Source organism: Anoplopoma fimbria, chromosome 1 (genome assembly GCF_027596085.1).
Source record: "Anoplopoma fimbria isolate UVic2021 breed Golden Eagle Sablefish chromosome 1, Afim_UVic_2022, whole genome shotgun sequence".
Taxonomy (NCBI): Eukaryota; Metazoa; Chordata; class Actinopteri; order Perciformes; family Anoplopomatidae; genus Anoplopoma; species Anoplopoma fimbria.
The window spans coordinates 20,750,289-20,772,129 of record NC_072449.1 but is presented as its reverse complement, the minus strand read 5'-3'; the positions used below and the strand labels follow the sequence as shown (position 1 = coordinate 20,772,129).

The following is a 21,841-nucleotide window of genomic DNA, read 5'->3' as shown; positions in this document are numbered from 1 at the left end:
TCTCTGCATCAGATCCTTTTCACACTGTTCAAACATCTCTGTATTTCAAAAGTTAATGTTGCTGCTCCTCTTTATTATCACCTATGTCTCTTTCTCCTTCTTTCTAACACACATCCACTCATCCGGCTTCTCTCTCTCTCTCTCTCTTTCTCTCTCTCTCTCTCTCTCTCTGGGTTGGCGCCCAGTTGTAGTGGAAAGTTGATTTATGGTGTATGGCTGTTGGCTCTAAATGGGATGTTTTATTCAGTGGTGGGAGGAAGTCACTGCCTTATACCACTCTCCACAACCTTGCATTAAAACACATAACACACGCACACATACAGGCATGCACAGTGCCCACACACACACACACACACACACACACACACACACACACACACACACACACACACACACACACACACAACCTAAAAGGATGATTTACCCTCTTACATTCAGAAACGGAATTAGACAAGGACAAACAGACGGAGAAGGATATAATCTCAGGCATTTCTGCAACTGCCAAAGAGCCAAACACAGAAAGAAGAATGATGGAAACTTCTTCAGTATCTGGAGTTGTGTGTGTGTGTGAGTGTGTGTTGTAAGTCAAGGTCACTGTTTGTCAGCTCAACTGCTGACAGCTACGTATGTAACACACACAGTTGAGAGCAGCAGAAATGGAAATTCTCTGTCTGTCTTTTTATTTGTATTTGCTCGTGTTTCCAAAATGTGTCGTTTCAAGCGAGTTAAAATGCAAGCTTGCTTTTTGTGTGTTTGTGTGCGAGTTCATGCTGGTGTGAATAATGCAATGAGAATAATGGTGTGAATATTCATTACCTGTGTGCCAGTGACAGTTACCCGTGTACCTGTCACTCAGAGTCTCGGGTGGGAGTTTGGTGAATACTACACACACACATCCTTCAAAATATGCTTTTTATTGTATGATGCCTCTGCATTGGGATATTTGCACATATCTAGATTTTTTTCCCTCTATGCTTTCATGTTTACGCAAGCGTGTTTTATAATGATGCGGCGTGTTTGCTTGAGGGTAGTGGTTGTACTGATTTATTTATTGCATCTGTCCCTAAGAGTCATCATGTAAGCAGGAAAGACTCCAGCTTGTCTCCGATGTGTGTTTATGACCTGAAGTTGATGCGTTTCGTGGCAGAGCTCCCAAACTCTCCTCTTTAATTCTCATCCTGCTGGAGAGACAGGTGCTCTAAACATGACTTATTCCTCAAGTCCCCCTCTGAATAGACACTAATTGAACCTGTGTGTATATGTGTGTGCTCCTGTGTGTGTGTCTGTGTGGCTATGCACTTTCACACACGCATATATCCCCGGAACTAATTTCAACTTTTATTCTCCCTCTGCGATCCGGAGAGCAAAGACAAGTCAGGCAATAGCTCAGCGTGGAGCCGTAAACACGGCAGGTGAAATGAGGCTCTGAGAGCACACAACTCTCCCCGAACGCCTCAAGAATATTCAAAGGTAGTTTTCATTTTCCACTAGATTGGCTCTGGGTGATGGCCACTGGCTGGAAGAAGAGACAGGGCGACAGGAAGATACAACATGAGGGGCCCCGTACTGGGGAGGGAATATGCTTTGTGGTTAGCATTACCATTCCTCAGTCCCTCATTGAGGCTGAGAGCAAGCAGATGGTTTACAAGAGAATTGACAATATTTTTCCCACTGCCATCTTTTTCTCTCATCTCATTTGCCTGCTTGTGCAGCATTATAGTGTATTTACCACTGTGCATTACCTGTGCTCATGTTTTCATGTACCCTGAAGGGCAGAATAACACCGTATGACACTGGATGCTGGAAGGAATTGTAAAAAAGTCAGGGTTAAAAAACAGACAAGGATTTCATGGTTTTCTAAAAATAATGGGGAAAGGGAACAGAGTGTCATAAAGAAAGTGAACAAATTGAGTGAATTTCTGAAGGAAAGCTGCGGAGAGGGTATGAAGACTAGATAATTGGATGTTTGGAAAGTAGAGGTATCAGAGCTTTGGCTTCCTCTCTAAACTCTAAAGTTGACCTTGGGTGGAAGAAAAAATATTTCTACAGTTTTGAGTCCCCCTATGCTTGAATGTCTTTGACCGTCTCCCTCTCTGTTTTCCATACGTCCTCCATAACTTTCTCCCTTCCCTGAACGCCTTACAGCTAAAGCTTGTTTTGAACGTAATATGTACAGGCTAGTGCATTTTCCAGCATTGTTTCAGCTTCTCCTGTAGTGATAAATCTAGTTACAGTGTAGCCGTAGGGTCGGATAGCAGAGAGACAATCCCGTGTCAAAGCTACTAGCAGCCTACTATTCTTAGCCCAGGCAATCATAGTACTCTCATTATTACTCGGTAGGGTGGAGGCATGCAACTCATCATCTCTCATCATCTGTACAGCCTCCGGCAATAAATGCACATGAGATTTTTTGCACATACACACAACTGCCCAGTTGCTTTCCACATATTGTATCAGATATGTTTAGTGTTCTTACAACGGTAAAATAAATGGAAAGGGGAGATTTTTATAGTACATATTGTAACACCGGTATCAATGCTGATAAAGCTCCTTAGTTCTCATACTGTGAAGCGGTGTTATCGGTTTCAGATACTCTGACGGATATTTTTATTGTCCTCTGGGGTAATTAACATCTGCAAAAATTATATTGCAGGTGAGTTATAAAAGACTGTAAGAAAGCAGCTGCTTAGGACCCTTTAGCCAACAGGGGCTGCCAAGCGAAAAAACCTAAAAAGTCAAAGTAATTTTTTTGTCATCCTGTTTCTGGGGAAGTTTTTACATTTGCACATAAGAAAAGATGAAACTGGTCCCCAGGTAGACCTGAGTTTGTGGAATACCCGACATTTAGAGTTTATTGTTGCCATATATTGCTTTTTGATGGAATTGTGTCATGGTACCATGCTCAGATGTATGTATTTTACAAAATTCAGTTCCAAAGCAAGTTATAAAAAATGAACATTATTTTTTTTATATAAGTGAAGGCTTTTGTATTCACACAACACTCAATTGCACTTAATATTTTTGTTCATGTTGTTTTTGTTTAGTCTTATGGCATATTTTACAAATTGTTTTTTTTGCCCTACTTGGTAAAATAAAAAGACTTTAGCACATATGCTGAATAGGATATGATGGATCTCACTCCCTAATTCCATTCTCAGAAAAAAATCTCTTGTCGATATTGTATTATGGAATTGGTGCACATATGTCTATAAGGAAAAGAACCGAGTGATAAACAGGGGTTAACCCTGTCAGATGACATCACGGACGGGTCCGCCTGCTGTATCTAAGCCCAGTGTGCTGATCTGTAGAGATTGTGATCTGAGACTTTTTACCCTCTTTCAGTCTACAGCTATCTCTCTCTGCATTTTAGCACTGCAGGATTTAGATAGCAACACTTTTTTCTATCTAAAAAAGTAAGTCTTTGATTCTGTTTCTCTGAACTACTCAGATAAATCCAGACAGAGATAATGAGAAAGAGAGCCGGGAGCAACGAGAGGCCCAGCTCCCCAGCTCCCCTCCTCCCCTGCTCCCACTGTCATGCCTGTGTGTGTTGTGGGTGTGTTGGACAGGCGGAATGGCTTGTTTATGGGCAGATTAATTGCTTTTATGGCCTTGTTTCTCCCTGTGAATAGTGCTGGGTGTTTTAATGAACACCCACGCTGCCTGCCTCGCCAACCTGCCATGCCGTTCCTGCTGCTGCTTTTTAGAGCATAGCCAAGCTTTAGCTACAGCCTAACATCACTGCATGGCCCTGCACAGGTTGGTTTCATTGGTGTGTGTGTGTATATGTGTGTGTGTGTGTGTGTGTGTGTGTGTGTGTGCTTTGCACTTAGCCCTCCTAAGAGGCCCAGCACAGGTGGATGGTTCCACTCGAGGCCCACAGGGCCGAGGGCGACCAGCAGTTAACTGGACCGTGACTTTAATCATTTCCTGCTGAGCTGAGGAGAGGTAAGCCAGGCTCGCACAGTGTTAAGCTACGGTCATAGACACAAAGATTCTTCCAAAGACTTTCAGCTAAGGAGATAGTGATAGCTTTGAGAAGAGGTGTGAGGGACCATTTAGTAAAGAGTTTGAAGGAATTAAGACTAGGTAACAATTTTCACATGCAGCTTTACATGGATGAATTAAAAATCAAGCACAAGCCCCCCTCGCTGGTTCTCTGACTTCCCTTCTTACTTCATCACCTCTAATTATGCATTACTTCTAATTTCCAACCCCTATTCTCTCCTTTAGTCATCACCCCTGTTCCTCTCTTCTTCTTTCGTTTTTTTTCTTTTTCTCTCACTCATTAATCAGGTCTGCAGGCTTTCTCTTTCTTCTTGCTTTCTACTTCATTAAGCCTGAAACAGCGATGGACCACTGCTAATGGACGATTTCAGCTCTAACTCACAACTCAGGCCAGGCTATAATTGTGTGTGTGTGTGTGTGTGTGTGTGTGTGTGTGTGTGTGTGTGTGTGTGTGTGTGTGTGTGTGTGTGTGTGTGTGTGTGTGTGTGTGTGTGTGTGTGTGTGTGTGTGTGTGTGTGTGTGTGTGTGTGTGTTTTTGTGTCTGTGTGAGACAGGGTGTTCTTGTGAGTAGTGTGTGGACCTGTGCACTTCTAGTTTCATTACAAACAGTGTAAAGAAAAGATAAAGGTTTTATTTGTCCGTCTGATTAGTCATCTGTGTTTGGTTTTGGAAAACAAGCGTACAGAGGCAGTCATTGAGTCATGATGGCCTATCACACCTTTAAAGTTTCACACCAGCAATTTAACAAGTTAGAATCCATTCAATAGTCACAAAATAGCCAGTGTAAACAAATGTGAAAAAGGTTCTGTGGCTTTGGAGTGATGTTAGTCACATGTGGGAAAATGACTCACGTGTCATCACTCAGGTGTTATGGCCTGGAGACTACAAAACTTTAATCTGAAAGCCTCCGTTTTTAACCTGATTTTAAAATACCTCAGCTTTTTATCTGTTAGGGCAACGAATTGTCACGCCAATGTATCAAATAACGCAGTTATGTTAGTGCTCCTAAGATTCAAACTATGACGTACGTACCCCTCTAGAGTCAGTTTAGGATGTGTCACTGACGTTGTATCAATATACGCTCGTTACATACATAGTGTCTTAACAGGAAGTTCGATTTAGGCAACAAAACCTCTTGGTAAGGTTAAGGAAAAGAGTGTGGTTGACATTAATTTCATTGACTAACGACTCACATCACTACCAAGTGACTAAACGAGTCATTTCGCTATCGACTGACTTCACAAAATGTCAACTTCGCTTTTAGTTTTGCGTGTGACACGTACTGTGGTCTGCTGGTTTAAAGTCCTGTATTTTCACACTTTAAAAGTTCCAAATAAAATTATATCACTTCAACTAAAACCCCCCCATGGAACGCTTTTTCCTTAGTCTGCATTTATTTTACTATGCTTTGTAAACTTTTTCCACCGCTTACTTTACAATCTTATTAAGCAGCAAAGGCGATCCCTCCCTTTGACCAGAATGCCGCATAAAAGAGACTTTATAGTTGCATACATTTACCCCCAGCTCTTTGCATATACGACCCCCCACCCAGCAGTGCGGTCGTTACCACAGTGATGTTCTGCTCTGCTGCTTGTGAAGGACAGGTAGCGTTGAGGGGTGTTGTAAAAGGAGCTGCTTTACTGTGTGTTTGTTCTGACATGTTAACGGCCAGCTTTACAGCTCTGATCATGGCCCACCAGGGGAGCTGGGAATGCTAACTACACAGAGGAAATGCTGCAGACAAAAAGGATGTATGTGCATTACCTCAGGGTGTGCATGCCTTCACCGTGACAATCAAATAGATCCTCTTATGGGGTATTGTTGTCTCCTGATCGCAAGGGAAAAGTTTAGGTGTCATTCTCTGTCATACCATTATGTAAATATGTGAAAATACATAACTTTTAAATATGAATCGATTGCATTGTATGTTGCAAAAATACACATTATGATTTATTAGTATATCTATTATTATTATTAGTTCTCTTGGCTGCACCCTTTTGCACCTTAGTTGCTTTAGGTCTATGCTCCTCCGTCACCAACATTTATTCCTGTTATATAGTTATTTACATGGTTGACAGACATTGGACTCTCCATGTTTTATTCACACAACAAGGAAACTTAATGTAATTGCTATAACACACACAAACACGCTGTGCACAGAATTCTATTTCTCCATGGTGGACAAGTTCCTGCTGTGGCCTGACACCATACAGATGCTCACTCTGTTGCCTGGACAACCAGGGACCTCTGAAATGTGTATGTGTGTGTGCATGCATATGTGCTAACCCCGGGCAACTCCTCTGGGCTCCTACAGCTGGCATTGCCCACAGACTGCCATGTCTCCATTAAGCTCACTCCTCTAAATACATTTAGCTATTATGTCTTTGGTAAGCACAGGAAGCTCACAGAAACACACATTAACTTGTCATTTATTCATTTTTCTTTTGTATAGCGTAATGGTACCTTTTCTCCATGGCTCTTTATTGGCTTATGTGACTATCTTTAGGTTTTCTCCCTTCTCCATTACCTCAATCTCAGTATGCAGCACCCCTCTTCTTTGTCTCTGTCACCGTCAGTCATTAGCCTAACCGTCAGAGCAGAAAGAAGGACTCTATGTGTGTGTTTCTGTGTGTGTGTTCATGAGGGAGTGCAATAGAAAGAGAGAGTGCCAGCCAGCTTCAATTGCAGGGTCACTGAGGGACGACATTGCCACTGTCTGGACACAGAATCCTAAAGCGACACAGGCAAATCTACACGCACACATACCGCTGCCAGAAGATACAGTGTCTGGTTTAGGAATGGCTACAGATAACAGCACCTGTCCTCGGTTTTTGCTATCACACACACACACACACACACACACACACACACACACACACACACACACACACACACACACACACACACACACACACACACACACACACACACACACACTCACTCGGTGTACTGTCAGGTTCTGTGTCCCCTTGGCAGAAGAGAGCGATGAGGGTGTGAGTGTGATGGCAGAGATGGCGCCGGCTGGCTGGCTGGACCAAAGGACCCCAGGGAGGCTTGACTGATAGAGGCTGCCTCCAAGCCCTCTGGATAGCTTGTGTGTGTGTGTGTGTGTGTGTGTGTGTGTGTGTGTGTGTGTGTGTGTGTGTGTGTGTGTGTGTGTGTGTGCATGTGTGTGTGAGAGAGAGGGGGTCTATGTAGAATGGCAGATGGTGTGATGGTGTTTAAACCAGTTAGGTTACCATCAGCCAGGGCCAGGTCATGACAGCTTTCTGGCCGAAAGGTGACTAGAATAACTCTTAGCCTCAAGGTTATGCTATTATTGGGTTAGGAGTTCCTGGTCGTTGTTTAAACAGAACTACCCAGAAATAACCCATGCCTGCAGGCAAAATGAATCTCTATTTTGTTGATTGTGTTTGTTTGTTCAATACTGGTTGACGTATTGTTGTTAGTTCCAGGCATTGTACAAAAAAGCAGTGTTGAGGGTAACTAAGTACATTTACTCAAGCATAGTACCTCAGTACATATGTGAGCCACTTTACTTCATTTTTTCCCATTTTATTGTTCTTTGTTTTTATTCTATTCACTAATCTTCACTAATTTACTTTTGTAATTTGACTCCAATACAAACTAACAATGTACATACCTGAATCAGTAAAATAGTCATGTAATTTGCTCCACATGCAACTGAATCAGTAAAATGCTTCTTACACATGTATGCATCAGTAATAATGATAGTTATTTTGATATAGTATATTTTGATAATAATACTTCCATAAGTCAAAGTGATTATTGTCCATAGTTACATGGGATCCATGTGTGTTTGCCTTAATTTTTCAGGAGCAAAGAGATTTTTTTTTTTAAATGTTGGCTTGTCATCGGCCCATCGGATTTCAGACTTAACATTTAAGATATATGTCATTTTTTTCCCACTGTATTCACTTTGATAGTGTTTTTATTTCATCCTGGTTTTATCTTCTTTTTATTTTATTTCATTTTCATGTGTGACTTTGTTCCTGGTCACATGTTGTTTGTCCGCAAACCATCATGCCATTATTAACTGGAATTATCTGGTAAATTGTAGGTTATAAAATGCATAAAGTACATGTACCTTTGTGTCCCATATAAATGTCTTTGCCTTCAGGAGACTGTGTACCAGAGTTAATTGAGTTCATCTGGAAAACAAACACAGCTGGCCAATGTTCTGCAGTGCTGGAAGACGATAGAGTGACGACTCAGAATCTGTTGCCAGCACTTCACATCAGGAAACTCATCAAGTATTGAACAGGAAAACCAACTTAGACAGAGCGACTGTGGTGGGAACACAAGACAAACAAGAAGAGATGAGAGCAAAGAAGTAGACGCAACAAAACAAAAATAGGAATATTTTATGTTTGTTGTGTTGTTTGGCAGAGAAGGAGAAGATAGTGACCTTAAAGAGCAACTGAGTTGAAAATATAGTGCAGCAATGAGGGGAAAAAGATTATGACTTTGTGTTTTATAGGCTCTTTAGATGTGAGGATTTGTCTACTCTCTTTGTCTGTCACTCTGTCCCCTGAGATGAGTTAAGGGGGCATTTAGAGGAGCAGGAGAGCTATTTAAATCATGTGTGTGAGTTTTAGTATGTGTGTCTAGATCAGTCGGAGGTGCAAGGGACAGATTTACGCCCCATGTACAGGAGAGATGAAGGTCATTTCCCAGGCACGCCGTTTCTCTCTTTTCTGTTTCTGTGCCTGCCTGGCTTGCTGGCTGGTTTGCTGGCGTTGGTCCAGTTTAATTTCTTCAGAGCCAACAGGCTTGTTCTTTTACCATCATATCCTTTCTTCTCGCGCTGCCAACAAGGAACCTGCTTTCGTATTCTCTTCCTCCTTTACTCCCTCGCCGACTCTGAATGGAATCACTTTCTGTCTCTCTGCAAAGTGCTGTATCTTTATCTTTCCCCTGCCCTTTGTCCCCGACAGCTGAGGCATCCAACCTCTCAGAGCCCCTCCCTCTCCTGTCTCCTGTGTTGTCTCTCCCTCAAACAGTAACACTGCATTTTGAATCTTGTTATATGAGCATTTAACCTTGCTTCACAAGCTAGATGAGTCTCACAAGTGGATCATCAGTTGAAGAACTAGGCCACTTTGCAAGCTGAAATGCTCAAAATGAGTCGCATGACATCAACGAAGATGATATTAGTAATAATCATTTGCACAGTATCAGACCTGAACGTCATTTACAGTGATCCTGATCTTAGTTTATTTTTTCATTATACAGTGTAAAGATAAGATAAGATAAGATAAGATAAGATAAGATAATCCTTTATTAGTCCCGCAGCGGGGAAATTTGCAGGCTTACAGCAGCATAGAGTAAAGTGCACACAAGAGACATAGTAAAAGAAAGACAAGATAAAAAAAAAAAAAAAAAAAAATAAAAAAAACAAGTATTATAAATAAGCAATAAAAAACAGTAGAAAATCAACAATAACTGAAATATTATATTTACAGACAGAAAAAACTATTTTAACTATTATTGCACAGTGTAATGTATTGCACAGGTTTTTATTGTCATGTTTTTATTGTCATGTATCATGTGGTCTGCTGGGAGCAGAGTTGGTTGTGCAACCTGACAGCAGCTGGAAGGAAGGACCTGCGGTAACCACATGTATTAATCTGCACAGAATAACAAAGAAAAAAACATTTATCCTGTGTCTCTTTAACACCACTAAATCCTTTATTGTATCAAACTTCAAAACTTATTTTTTTATAGTCCTAATAGTCATTATAGTCATTGTCATTATAGAAAATGTGAAGTGCACCCATGTTTTAAAGCATTATATTAACAAGACAATAAGACAGCAGTGACACCATGCACAATTGTAAGACAATAAAAATGATAAAACAGCTGAGGTAGTTAAAAAAAAAAAAAAAAAAACACTGTAAAAACAATATAAAAACAATAAGCAGTATAAAAACCCTGAGATCATTTCAGAAGTGGGGCAGCGTAAAAGGGAAATAAAAAGCCAGAGAGGCCAGCTGTTTATCTGCGTGAGGTAGTTCATGTTCAGCATATCAACAGCTGCACAAATAAAAAAGGCAATCCATAAGTGATTTTGTCCTCATAGCAGGATTCTTTATATGTGGACTGGAGACAAGAGCTCAGATGCTTTGTACAGAGAGTGGTCTTGACAGTCTAAAATGGTTGTGTCCTTCCTAATGACCCGCCAGTGGTAAATATCCCCACTGAGCTTGACTCAACACATCTGTCCTGTTTGACACATCAACAAGCCTGTCAAGCCTTTGCTTAATGTGTGCAGCCACCAGTGCAAAATAATAAAACATTTTTTATTGGATGTATAAAAATATGTCAGCCAAATGAATAATTTCTAGGATTTGAGGATATTCAGGGCTCGGCCTGGTCCTCTATGGCAGTGGTTCTCAAATGGGGGTACGTGTACCCCTGGGGGTACGTGAAGGTACTCCAGGGGGTACGTGAGATTTAAAAAATATATATTTAAAACTAGCATCCATTCAAAAATCCTTTAAAAATAGTTATTTAATAAATATTCAATAAAATATAAGTGTAAGTTCATAAACTGAATTTTATTTTCAGTAGGCTATTAAATTTCATTATCCTAAAAAACTCAAACAATGGAGTCGTGGTTGAAACGTAGCAGCAATGCTGCTGAAAACACGGAGGGACAAGTGCCAAAGAAGGCGAAACCAGAGCCGGCAAAATTCCGTCAGTATTCAGGTACAAGGGGTACTTGGCTGAAAAAATATTTCACAGGGGGTACATCACTGAAAAATGGTTGAGAACCACTGCTCTATGGGGCCATGTACTCCTGCTATATGGAGCTGTGACAGGGCGAAGGCAGCAGCCAGGAGCCTGCTGGTATCTCATCCAAACCCTGCAGGCTCTCTCACCTCTAAGACCTCCCAAACAACTATAGGTCCGCTGTGCTCTATTATGTCTCTCTCTATTCCTGCCCTGCTCTCCATGAAGGAGGCCAGAACATTTGTCACAGTGTGATCGAATCATCGCCTTTTTTTTCTCCTTTTCCATCTCTCTTAATTCTGTGCTTTCTCAACGCTTCCTCACGCCTGTCTTTTTTATTTACACATTAGTTTAAAAAAATGGATTTAAGGAGAATAGATTGATTAAAGAGGAAAAAAAAGGTGGCGACTTAAAGGGGGTGAAGTGGGGATGGATAACACAAGAGGGCTTGGGGTTTGCATTTGGAAGTCAGTAGCTCTATTTCCTGTGGTGTTGTGCTGTGGGTTCAAGGTCTCAGCATCAGCATCTCACTCTCTCTCTTCCTCCCCGCCTCCTTCTCTCTATGCTCTGCCTGACTCTACCATAAATCCACCAACACACATATTTGCACACACACACATATATACACACACCAATCAATACAAGCCTGCTTGGCACTGCCAAAGCCCAAAATGACTATAGATTTTCTGACAACTCTGCCACTAAATTATGCAAACCTCTGGTTTATGTTCCGGTACTTTTTTTGGCATTCCTACTCCAGATAGGGACGGGGTTTTCCATTCAGGCAGGGATGGAAGGATACAGATGTGGGCAGCTAAGGAAAAGGCCCTTAGACAACACATACAGCCTTCAGTTTGGTACACAATAATTTCAAAATGTGTACTGCTATAGATTGTGGAATCAATACTATGTATTAAGATCGTTGTAAATGTCCTGCTGAAGTCAGGGTTTTATTTAAGTGGTGAATAATGCACTCCGGATATCAGTGTTAGAATTTCTGTTTAGCAAGCACACACATACACACGTATCACTCATATCATACACACACATAATCAATGATAGAAATAGTGATACAAAGGTAAAGGAAACCAGGATCCATTAATAAAGATTCCTTCCTCGAAATGCCATTTATGAAGTTCAGTGCCGGGTAAAGTCTTGAATGCAGATAATAACCCAAACTTAAAGTATGGATCCACAATATTGTTTAATGTGAAATATTGTAAAACACATGCGACGGAGGAGGAAAAAGGCACTTTTACTGATGTTTGATAAGCTCTCCATACTCTGTTATGGGAGTCATGTTGACTAAATCTGAGCCAAATCCGAAGTATTTGACATGTTCCCCTTTTTATGGTTGCATCAAAAATTTAAAAACATTTTTCATCAATTTAAACTTTTTTACCTGAAAAGATACATAAATCAGCACAAAATGCGAACAGATAATTATACAGACTTATGAAAGTATGAGAAACTTTAATATCATATTAATGTTATATCATTATCTGCAGCTATAATGCTATTTTCAACATGTTTTTACTCATATTTACCTCATTTGAAATCTTACTATTCGTGTTTTGTATACGGTAACTAAGTTATTTGAATCAGATTTGACACAATCTCTAGCTTGACACTTTATACGACTGCTCACTTTTTGCTTACTTGTTTTAAGGGAACACACAATAAAGAGCTATGTGTGGAGGGGATCATTTAAACTCAGCTGTTGATAGAAAATATGGATATGCTTCTGTGTGTAAGGTCGTGCTCATGTGTGCATGAACGTGTTTGTGCAAATTTGTGTGCGCTTGCTTCTGCGGTGGACTGATAGTTTGCCTGACCGTCCCGTGGCAGGGCCATCAGTAACTCTTAGGGGAAATTGAAATGATCGGCTCGTTCATTCTTCAAGCAACTCCATTACCCAGAAGCTAACAATCTCACACACACAATCATCCCTCCTCGTTTATCCTCGGCTCATCTCTCCATCATCCTCATCATCATTGCCACTTGCTCATCTCTCTGTCTGTCATCTTGTTCATAACCCAAGTCTTTATTTTGCATGTCACTCAATATAAAGTTTATTTTAGTTCATTCTTCTGTCTTTATTTCTCTTACTTTTGCTCGTTCACCCTCTCTCAAAATGTCTTAATGGCATTTTATTTAAGTCTGCTGAAACAGTTTTGACTGGATGTGTTTTTGAAAGAGTGATGGACTGTATAAGAGAGAAACAGCTTTCTGCCCAGGATAGTGTTAAGACGGATTTGGAAAGGCTAAGTGACATTTACTTTCAAAGCGGAAAAAGGGAGGGGTTGAACAGAATCCACATCTGAGCCACATTTACGCTTTCACAGATCCTCATTTCATCAGAGAGAGACCGTGAGCGGAAGACAAACAGAAGTAGATGAAAAACAGCTTCTTGATGGAATCATTGATCACTAGTCAAAGTCCTTGATTCTGTCTAATGAGCTGCTTGTTCCTTCTGGGAGGGAGAGTAATGAGAAAAACAACACTGCCCCAGTGAAATTGGGAAAACAGCCAAACAAGATAGACCTTTTATTAAAAGAAGAAAAAGAAGTTTGTGTGTCTCGATAGTAACTTTGTGTTTAGCTGAAAATCCAGTTAGAGAATGATTCCATTAGACACATGTATATGTGCTCATTTACACTTCAAACGGGTACTTTCTGTGACCCAGGGGGGCAGCATATATATCTCTATACCATGAATATTAAACACCTAAGATGGAAACGCTAAGTAACCACTGCAGTGGCAGTGGAGCTGCTTCTACTAGGTGTAATAGATTTCTTAGTGTGAGTCTCTTTATAGGCCAATCTGCCATCTAATAGATGCAATATAATATTTCATGCATACTTCATAATGCAGTAATGGAGCAATCAAAAAAACAATCAAACGAAAGTGGGGAATTTTGCAGGTTTCAATGTAAACACACACACACACACACACACACACACACACACACACACACACACACACACACACACACACACACCAATGCACGGTGATGTAGCTTGTAGCTACTCAGTGCCCCGATGTGACCCTCTTGGCTCATCAGGAAGAACTGCTCCACTTAAACTTTGTTGCTCCCTTGTAATTGAATTAGTCTGCTCAATTATGTAGAGGCAGGCCTGTCCTCATTACACGGCACTATTAAAGCTCGAGGATGGAGCCGAGGGGAGGAGAGCAGCAGACGAGGAGGGTAGAATGGAGCATAAAGTAATTTAAGTGAAACTGTAAAGTTTGATCGCTCTAATTTCCAACGTGTCCGCCACATCTGTGCAACAACTGTGCCAGGGTTTGTGAATTATGTCCTGCTCTATTGTCTCTGCCTTGCCTGTCTGTCTAGGTTTTACTTTTTCTCGTTGTGCTTGTGGGCCAGATGCCTTGAAAAATGCTGAACCAGCAAATTGCTGCACTAACTTCAGAAGAAAAACCACTAACTGAGCCAGAATCCTGCCAAACCACTTGCTGCAGGGGTCCCTGAGCTCAGCACAATGATCACACGTCTGCCAAACATCTAATCATATTTGAGCTCACAGAGAGAGAAACTCAGTGGAGATATTGTCTTATTATTCTCTCTGTGTCTGCACCAAAGCCACATATCTGAGATCTCAACTCCTTTCTTATTCCTGTCTCTTTGTCTCTCTTTTTGTCTATCCTCCTGTCTCTATCTCAAACAGGAGCAGCTGAAGAGCCTCCAGAGTGGTTTCCAGCTGCAGAGGTGGGTTTACACACACACACACACACACACACATACACAAACACAGACACAGACACAGAATAAACACAATCCAGAGACAGAATGCGCAGCCTGCTCTAGTGCTGCTGTAAGAGCCCATCTCCCTAAAGATGGGACCAAGTCATCGCTGTTTAATTACTGATAACTCAGACTGAGATTGGACTTGTGTCTGTCCTCTGACTGCCTCCTACACCCCTTCCCTTTCTCAGTAATCATCTGACCACGGACCTAGACAACATGCCGCCCATTGAGACCAAGGTGTTGATGTGAGTATTTCCTTTCTCCACAGCTAAAAGGGAGCAAATTTAGACGTTCATTGTTATTCCATAAAGTATGTCTAATGAAAGAAATTACTCTCCTGGATACTTGATTTCCTCTAAATCTATTATTCCCAAACTGTGATGGCACAATAATTCTGACTGGTTGATGATTAACAAGAGAGGGAAAAAAGAAAAAACATGCATGTTATTTTTTGGTGACTTTTTTTACAATCTTCATATCTCTCTGTGAAATGATGTACAGTTATGCCTCGTACAAAAGTGATTTAATTGAAACACTTTAGAGTTATGTAACCTTTCTCAGGGGTCACAGGCCGAAAAGGTTGAGAGTTATGTAACCTTTCTCAGGGGTCACAGGCCGAAAAGGTTGAAAACTGCAGGTCCATGTGGTGTTACCGTAGGAATCAGTTAGGAAGTATAATGCATGAACTTTAAGACTTATTCTTAGAATGCTCTCATTTTTAAAGAAAAACCCACCTTGTGAATTGACTGATTCTCAAGAGAGCTGACCTCATTCAATGTTAACATTTTAACAATTCAGACCTGCGTCACATCTAAAAGCTTGAGTGATCGGCCATCCCTCTGTTTCCATGTTGTCTCTTCATCACTACATTCAGTATCCAGCGGGCCTGGCGTGACTTCCTCCAGAGACAGGAAGTGGAGAAGAGGAGCCCCTCCCCACCCTCCCTCTCCTCCTCCGACAAGATGAGCATGTCCATCAGCATGACCACCCTGTCAGATGGGAGCACCCCAGTAAGTCAATTCTCTGTCAGAAATATTCCCCATTACAAATTCAAGGCATTCAGACGCTGTGACTGACGGCAGTGTGTGTGTGTGTGTGTGTGTGTGTGTGTGTGTGTGTGTGTGTGTGTGTGTGTGTGTGTGTGTGTGTGTGTGTGTGCAGATTCTTTGCACAGATTAATAGAAATGATTGCTAATGTTGGCTGCTTCTGTTATTTCTAACTGGATTTTACTGGGGTGTTAAGAGTATTGTACTGCCTGAGGAGAATATGGGTACAGTCCCATTCTTGCCCAGAAGGTGGCAATATATCTCAGCTAATTTCTTCAGTATGTAGACTCACAACCAGCCTCTTCTCTGGGAGCAGAGAGTAAATATACAAGGATTTGGTTTGACATCCGCACACTTACTCTCACAGCCGCAACACGCTGAGAATTGAAATCTGTGGAACGGCCATTCTCATTCAGCACATCTTCCCCTCATTTAACCAGCCCCGCAATAAATCCTCAGGATTTACTCTACTGCGTCTGTTCTGGTCATTACAATTCTACACTGACGTCGACTGCCGCCTTCTAGCTGAATAGCAAGTGTGTGTACACTTCTCCACTAATCCCCGGGCCTGAAGTCAACCGACAGGTTAAATCTCAGAGACAGCTGGGAGAGTTCTGTGTATGAGCACACTTAGGTGGTACTTGTCTACACAATCGCTACAGAAAAAAAAAAAGCTGTTTGATTTGGATTCTTGTGGATAAAAGGGGGAGTCGGATGGGTTATGAGTGAAGAGCATTCAGAGTGGTGTGCAACAGGAAGGAGTGTGTGCTCCCTTCAGGGCCGGTGGCTTTACAGTAACGTGTGATGTGAGCAGCTGACAGGTCAGTATTCAGGTCAAGAGGGTTGTGAATTAAGTCAAGAGGCAGCCTATTCTTTATTCTATACACACACACACACACACACACACACACACACACACACACACACACACACACACAGCACATATACATAGTAAACGGCGCTTGGGTTTGAGATCCTTTGGGATTGCCAGGAAATGCTTAGATCTTCTGAAAAAGATGATCTTCACTGAGAGAAAGCGAGAGAGAGTGTGTGTGTGTGTGTGTGTGTGTGTGCGTGTGCGCGTGCGCCTAAGGTCAAGGGAGATAACGGAGAGCGGTAGAGAGGAAAGGAAGATGAAGAACAGACGTTGGCTCACTGGTTGAATGTGCTGACGCTGTAGATCCTCTCTCTGTGGGGGCAGTAGAGGCTCAGCATCTCCTCTCATACAAGTTCATGATTTTATTTCATTTTCTACCTGATTGATTGCAACAGTCTACATGATATCTACTATATTACAGTGTCTCATACACTTTCCCTCTCCATCCCTTTTTCTCTCTTTATTTTATTGTCCTTTCTGTAGAGTAATACGTTTGGTGGATGTGACAGCTCCACCCTGTTTGAATTTCTAACCGTTTTCTTTTCTGTCGACCCAGCGATACATTCTAAATCCAACCTAGGCAGGGTCTATACATTCATGGATGCACATACACACACGCAAGAAAAGAGACAGGATGATGTGCCAGCCATCTCTAAAGTGATTGAATTTATAACCTTTGTGCCTTTAACATCAGTCTTTGACAAAACCATACTGCATGACACTGCAGCATGTGTGTGAATACATTTGTTTGTTTTGTTTTTTTGTGCTTGACCCAGCTTGCGTGTGTATAGTGTGCATGAGAGTACGTAACCAGGTCTTTGTGTGTTTGTTCTCTATAAGCAAGCTATTTTTTCATCCTTGTGTGTTTTCAGGCCGGGATGGCTGTGATGCTCTCAGCAGTGTATGCCTGAAATATAGTTGACATGCGTCTCGTTACTGTGTAAGCGATCTTTCACGTTGCATCTCAGCTCACTCATTGCCATGGCAATCCTGCAAAATAGAGCAGTGCTGGATATCTCTCTTCGTGATCGATCCCTCTGCTCCATAGCAACACCACAGAGGGAGGCAGAAATTATAGGTTTCATTAAAGAGGAACCTAACAAAACTCTGGTTTTTTTATGCCCAGATATGAATCAGCTGTCTACATTTTATTGTTTCATAATACTGCACCGCATCAACACACAGCCTGCAGACCACCTACAAGTACACACACACACACACACACACACACACACACACACACACACACACACACACACACACACACACACACACACACACACACACACACACACACACAGACACAGGCGCATGGACACACAGACCACTACAGCTTTAATTTCAGACTGTCTAGATGATAGATGTCTTTTTATAGCCAGACATCAATCAATAGTGTTTGGGGACTGGCTGAATATTTTTGTAGCAGGATTGCCACTAAATTACTTGAGAAATGAAAATGAAAACAAACATCCAGCAAAGACCTTATCCCATACAAGATGTTTGTTTTATTAATAGTTAAAACTTTGAGGTGTTTTAATCCTGAATTTCAGGATAAAGTCTAGTTTCCTGCCTTGTTTCTTGGCATATTGGTGGCCTGCATCTTGGATATGAGAGCTGTCCATTGCCTTAGTGCTGAACTGTGATCTATGATGTAGTAGCCAAGTGTGGCCACTAGAGGGAGAGCCTGCATCACTTTTTTTTTTTGCCATTTCTTGGGAGTGACTGGACCAATTTTAGCAGACAAACATGTTGTCATTTTTTTGATAAGTAACAACCTCAATATCGCCAAAGTATTATTACTCTAGTCATGTGATGCCTGCTGTCTGTATTTGAATATGTTAAAAAAAAGGGTACCAGACATTTTTTGTTTTTTTAATTTCTACTTTTCTTTTACACCTCTTTTAGTATATCTGGGTTTCACAATCCTACAAATATCTAACCTTAATGCATAAAACTGGGTCAAAATAGTAGATGGCTATGTCAGGTAAACAATGGTATAATGCAGGTACAAAATATGTATTTACTTTGTTGACGTGTGCAAAACATACATGTGTCTTCCTGCCTATATATATATATATATATATATATATATATATATAAATTAGTATGTGTGTGTTGGCTGGTGAAGGGCACACAGGGGCAGCTTAGTCCATCTGGCTGCTAAGGTGCAGTGAGTCGGGCCGAGCAGAGCAGCTCTGCCTCTCCCATCTGCCAGCTGTCATGTTTCTCCTTCTCTGCCCTCTCCATCAATGCTCTCTTAATGTTCCCCTCCTTCTCTTTTGTGTCATGTTATAGTTTATTTTTGCCTCCGCCTTTCATATTTAATGCCTTTCTCTTTTTCTCGTCTCTTTCTCCTAAGGCTTCCTTCAGAACCTCTCTTCATGTTTCTCGTTGTGGCTCTGACTCTCTGTTTCAGTCTCTTTATCATTTGCAAACCCCCCACCCCTACTGTTCTCTTGGCTTTATCAGGTCATGCAGCTGCATTACCAGCTATGGAAGCCGGGCAGGGGAGATAACAGATAGGCAAAGTTTGGGGAATGTCCGTGCAGGGACTGTACGCCTGCTTGTTGTGTACAGTGCAGGTAGATAAAGCAGGAGTTGATTCCACAGAGATTAGAGACATTCAGCAATGTTTCATTCCTATTCAGGTCTCCAGGTTAACTTCTCAGTCTTATTGGAGCTGTCCTGAAATAACCCACTGACTCAAATTTGTCATTACACAAGGCATTCAGCAGATTACTGAACCAGCAGCCTGCACAGCCTATACACTGAGTCAAAGCATTTAACCTCTCAAATTCATTTCCACCCATCTAATCCAAAGCAGGGTCCAAATGGTTGCCCTGTCACTGAGCTTCCATCATTTTATTCCTCATACTTTTTTTTCTATTCACTGTACAAGCCAACCTTTCATTGCTATAGACTGAAGAAAGCAGGAAAGGTCACATATAGTATCAACCCAGTGGAATGGTTATTGCACTAAGGCCTCAGCATTGTAATCGTATGAATGTTTCCCCCTCAGGCTCACCATGTCCCCATTATGTTGTCTTTACTGAACATTAACCTCACAGTTCACCGTTCACTGATAGGTAGACAAAGACAGCTCACCAAGGCTGAACTACTCAAACACTTTAATGGCACTTTTTGTCTGTTTTTAGTCTTTGTTCAATGTTGTTGAGCTTATTTTAAGGTAAATGTATCCACAATGTATATTAAAGGGACAGTGTTTAACATTTAGGGGGCGGGCTTATTGGCAGATATTTATATATAATATTCATAATTATGTTTTAATCAGCGTATAATCACCCAAACACACACACAAAGCGCGAGCAGATAGTCCGCTGTGGTGAAGTGAAGGATACTCGGGTCGACGGCAACTACGCTTGTTACTGTATATGCACTAAGATATTTAACAATACAAAGACAATATTTTATCAAGACTGTGAACATGTAAAACGAAAGTGAAACCTAATTAAATCGGCCACTACTGTCGTTCTCCGAAATGCTTGGATAGGGAGCGCTGAGCTGAGGGGTATTTCGTTGGTTGCAACCTGCCACAAACCACTAAATGCCACTAAAACATAAACACTGTTCCTATAAAACATAGTATATAAAGCATTTAAAAAAGAAATTGAAAGGGTAGCACAACCCAGATTTTAAAGTCAGGGAGGACAAAATAATAACATTTCACTTGTTTAATTGTCTCACATCAAAAGAGCATTAAGCTAGAAATATTCTTAACTGCTAGGGCACGGAGCTCTGAGCGAACGCTCTGAGGAAGGCTCAAAAACACATTAGTTTATTTCTAGTCCTCACATTGGTTTAGCACTCCACCCTGAATCCCATTCTGGAAGCACAACTACCTTTTCTAAAAAAAAAGCTATATAAAGCAATAGCCCTTCAGTTTTGATACAAAGTCAAGTGAAATCAAGTATTTTATTTCATATAGCCAAAATATCGCAAATTTTGCATTCAAAGGGCTTTTAAATCTGTACAGCATATGGCACTCTATCCTTGTTTTGAAAGAGAAACAAACAGTATGCTGCATATAATGTTGAGAAAAGATTCTGTATAAACCTTCATATTGCTAAACACAAGGACATGCCTTGCCTTCAGTCTGACATTGTGTCAACAAGGACACAATTATTCTTAATCATCACAATGCCAGCCTTCAAGCCAGTAGTCTACTGTACTCTGACACCCTTCCAAGAAATGGTATTTCCCAATGGCCTTTCCCCGCTTCTCTTCCACCATTGACCAGAACATCCCTGTGATGATTTATGGTAATTATGCAAATGCAACATAAGGCTTTGGAAATTAATGCTAACCCCCCTCCACTCCGTCACTGGAGGGTGGGTGTTACTGCAGCCAATGCTTTGACAATCCTGTTACTGTAATACCAGGGACAATACAAAAAGCCTAGGTCAGGCGATTAAGGATTCCCTTGAATTAGTTTAGGTTTAGTGAAGCCTCATGGAGACAATTCACATGTTTTAATCATTGGTCTTCATTCATTAGGCGCAAATTGATTGAAGAGACAGCCTACACATGGGTTTAGACTCTTTCTCATTCCTCAGGAGTGATGCTGCGATTCAATTGACATTATCCCTCTTGTCATAATCTCTCACCTAAAAAAGATTGTACTGGAAGGTAGCGGTTCAGGTGTGGGTGTGCTGGGTCTCCACTGTGTCTAAGGTGGGCTGGGTGGAGTGACAGCCCTGGCAGGATGTAAGGAGACTCGCTGTGACTCACCAGCCAAGGTATTGATTGACAGAATCATTAGTGACCTCCCACCACTCCATCACCACCTTATGTGGAGAGGGTCTAGATTTAGAAGCTACAGCATTTACATTCTCTTGTGACTGCAACCAACATTGACTAAAAAGAATATTAGCCTTATTTTGTATGCACTCCAGCTCTGGGATTCTTTTGTAAATGCCTGCAGACATGTGAAGGACATTCGTATGACTCTTATAATTATGTATTATGGAGATGGAGCCTTCAGTGCAATGATGATGTCTGATGGGGGGGGGGGCAGCAAGGTCTGACTCTCTGCTAATCACCTGCCAGCGGCATGTCAAGTCAAACATGTGCCCTTTCACACCTGGGACATATCATGTCATACACGCTCTGAGGTGTATAATACACATAACGTCCATGTGACATGCTGGACGTGACGTGCGTGTGTGAATGTGATGGAGAAGATTGAGTTTGAACTAAATGCACGCTGAGTCTTAATTAATCGAATCTGGAGCTTGGCTTTTAATATATGAAGTTCCTAGAAAAGCCATTCAAAACGAATGCTGCGTCACTTAAAAAAAAAGTTGTATTTTGCTTTGGAATCTGCAGCTGTTAACAAATGATAGCAGCCTTTGCTTCAGGGTGAA

At 41.4% G+C, this 21,841-nt stretch overlaps 1 long non-coding RNA gene across 1 annotated transcript in view; it reads left to right on the top strand.

Annotated features, from left to right (window-relative positions):
* The window catches only part of LOC129090245 (uncharacterized), a 50,948-nt gene extending 36,189 nt beyond the window's left edge, over positions 1 to 14,759 (top strand). Inside the window, exons 2-3 of the long non-coding RNA XR_008531187.1 lie at positions 14,454 to 14,494; positions 14,722 to 14,759. This is a non-coding gene — a long non-coding RNA (uncharacterized LOC129090245). The remainder of the gene's footprint in view (positions 1 to 14,453; positions 14,495 to 14,721) is intronic.
* Positions 14,760 to 21,841: the final 7,082 nt, after the last annotated feature.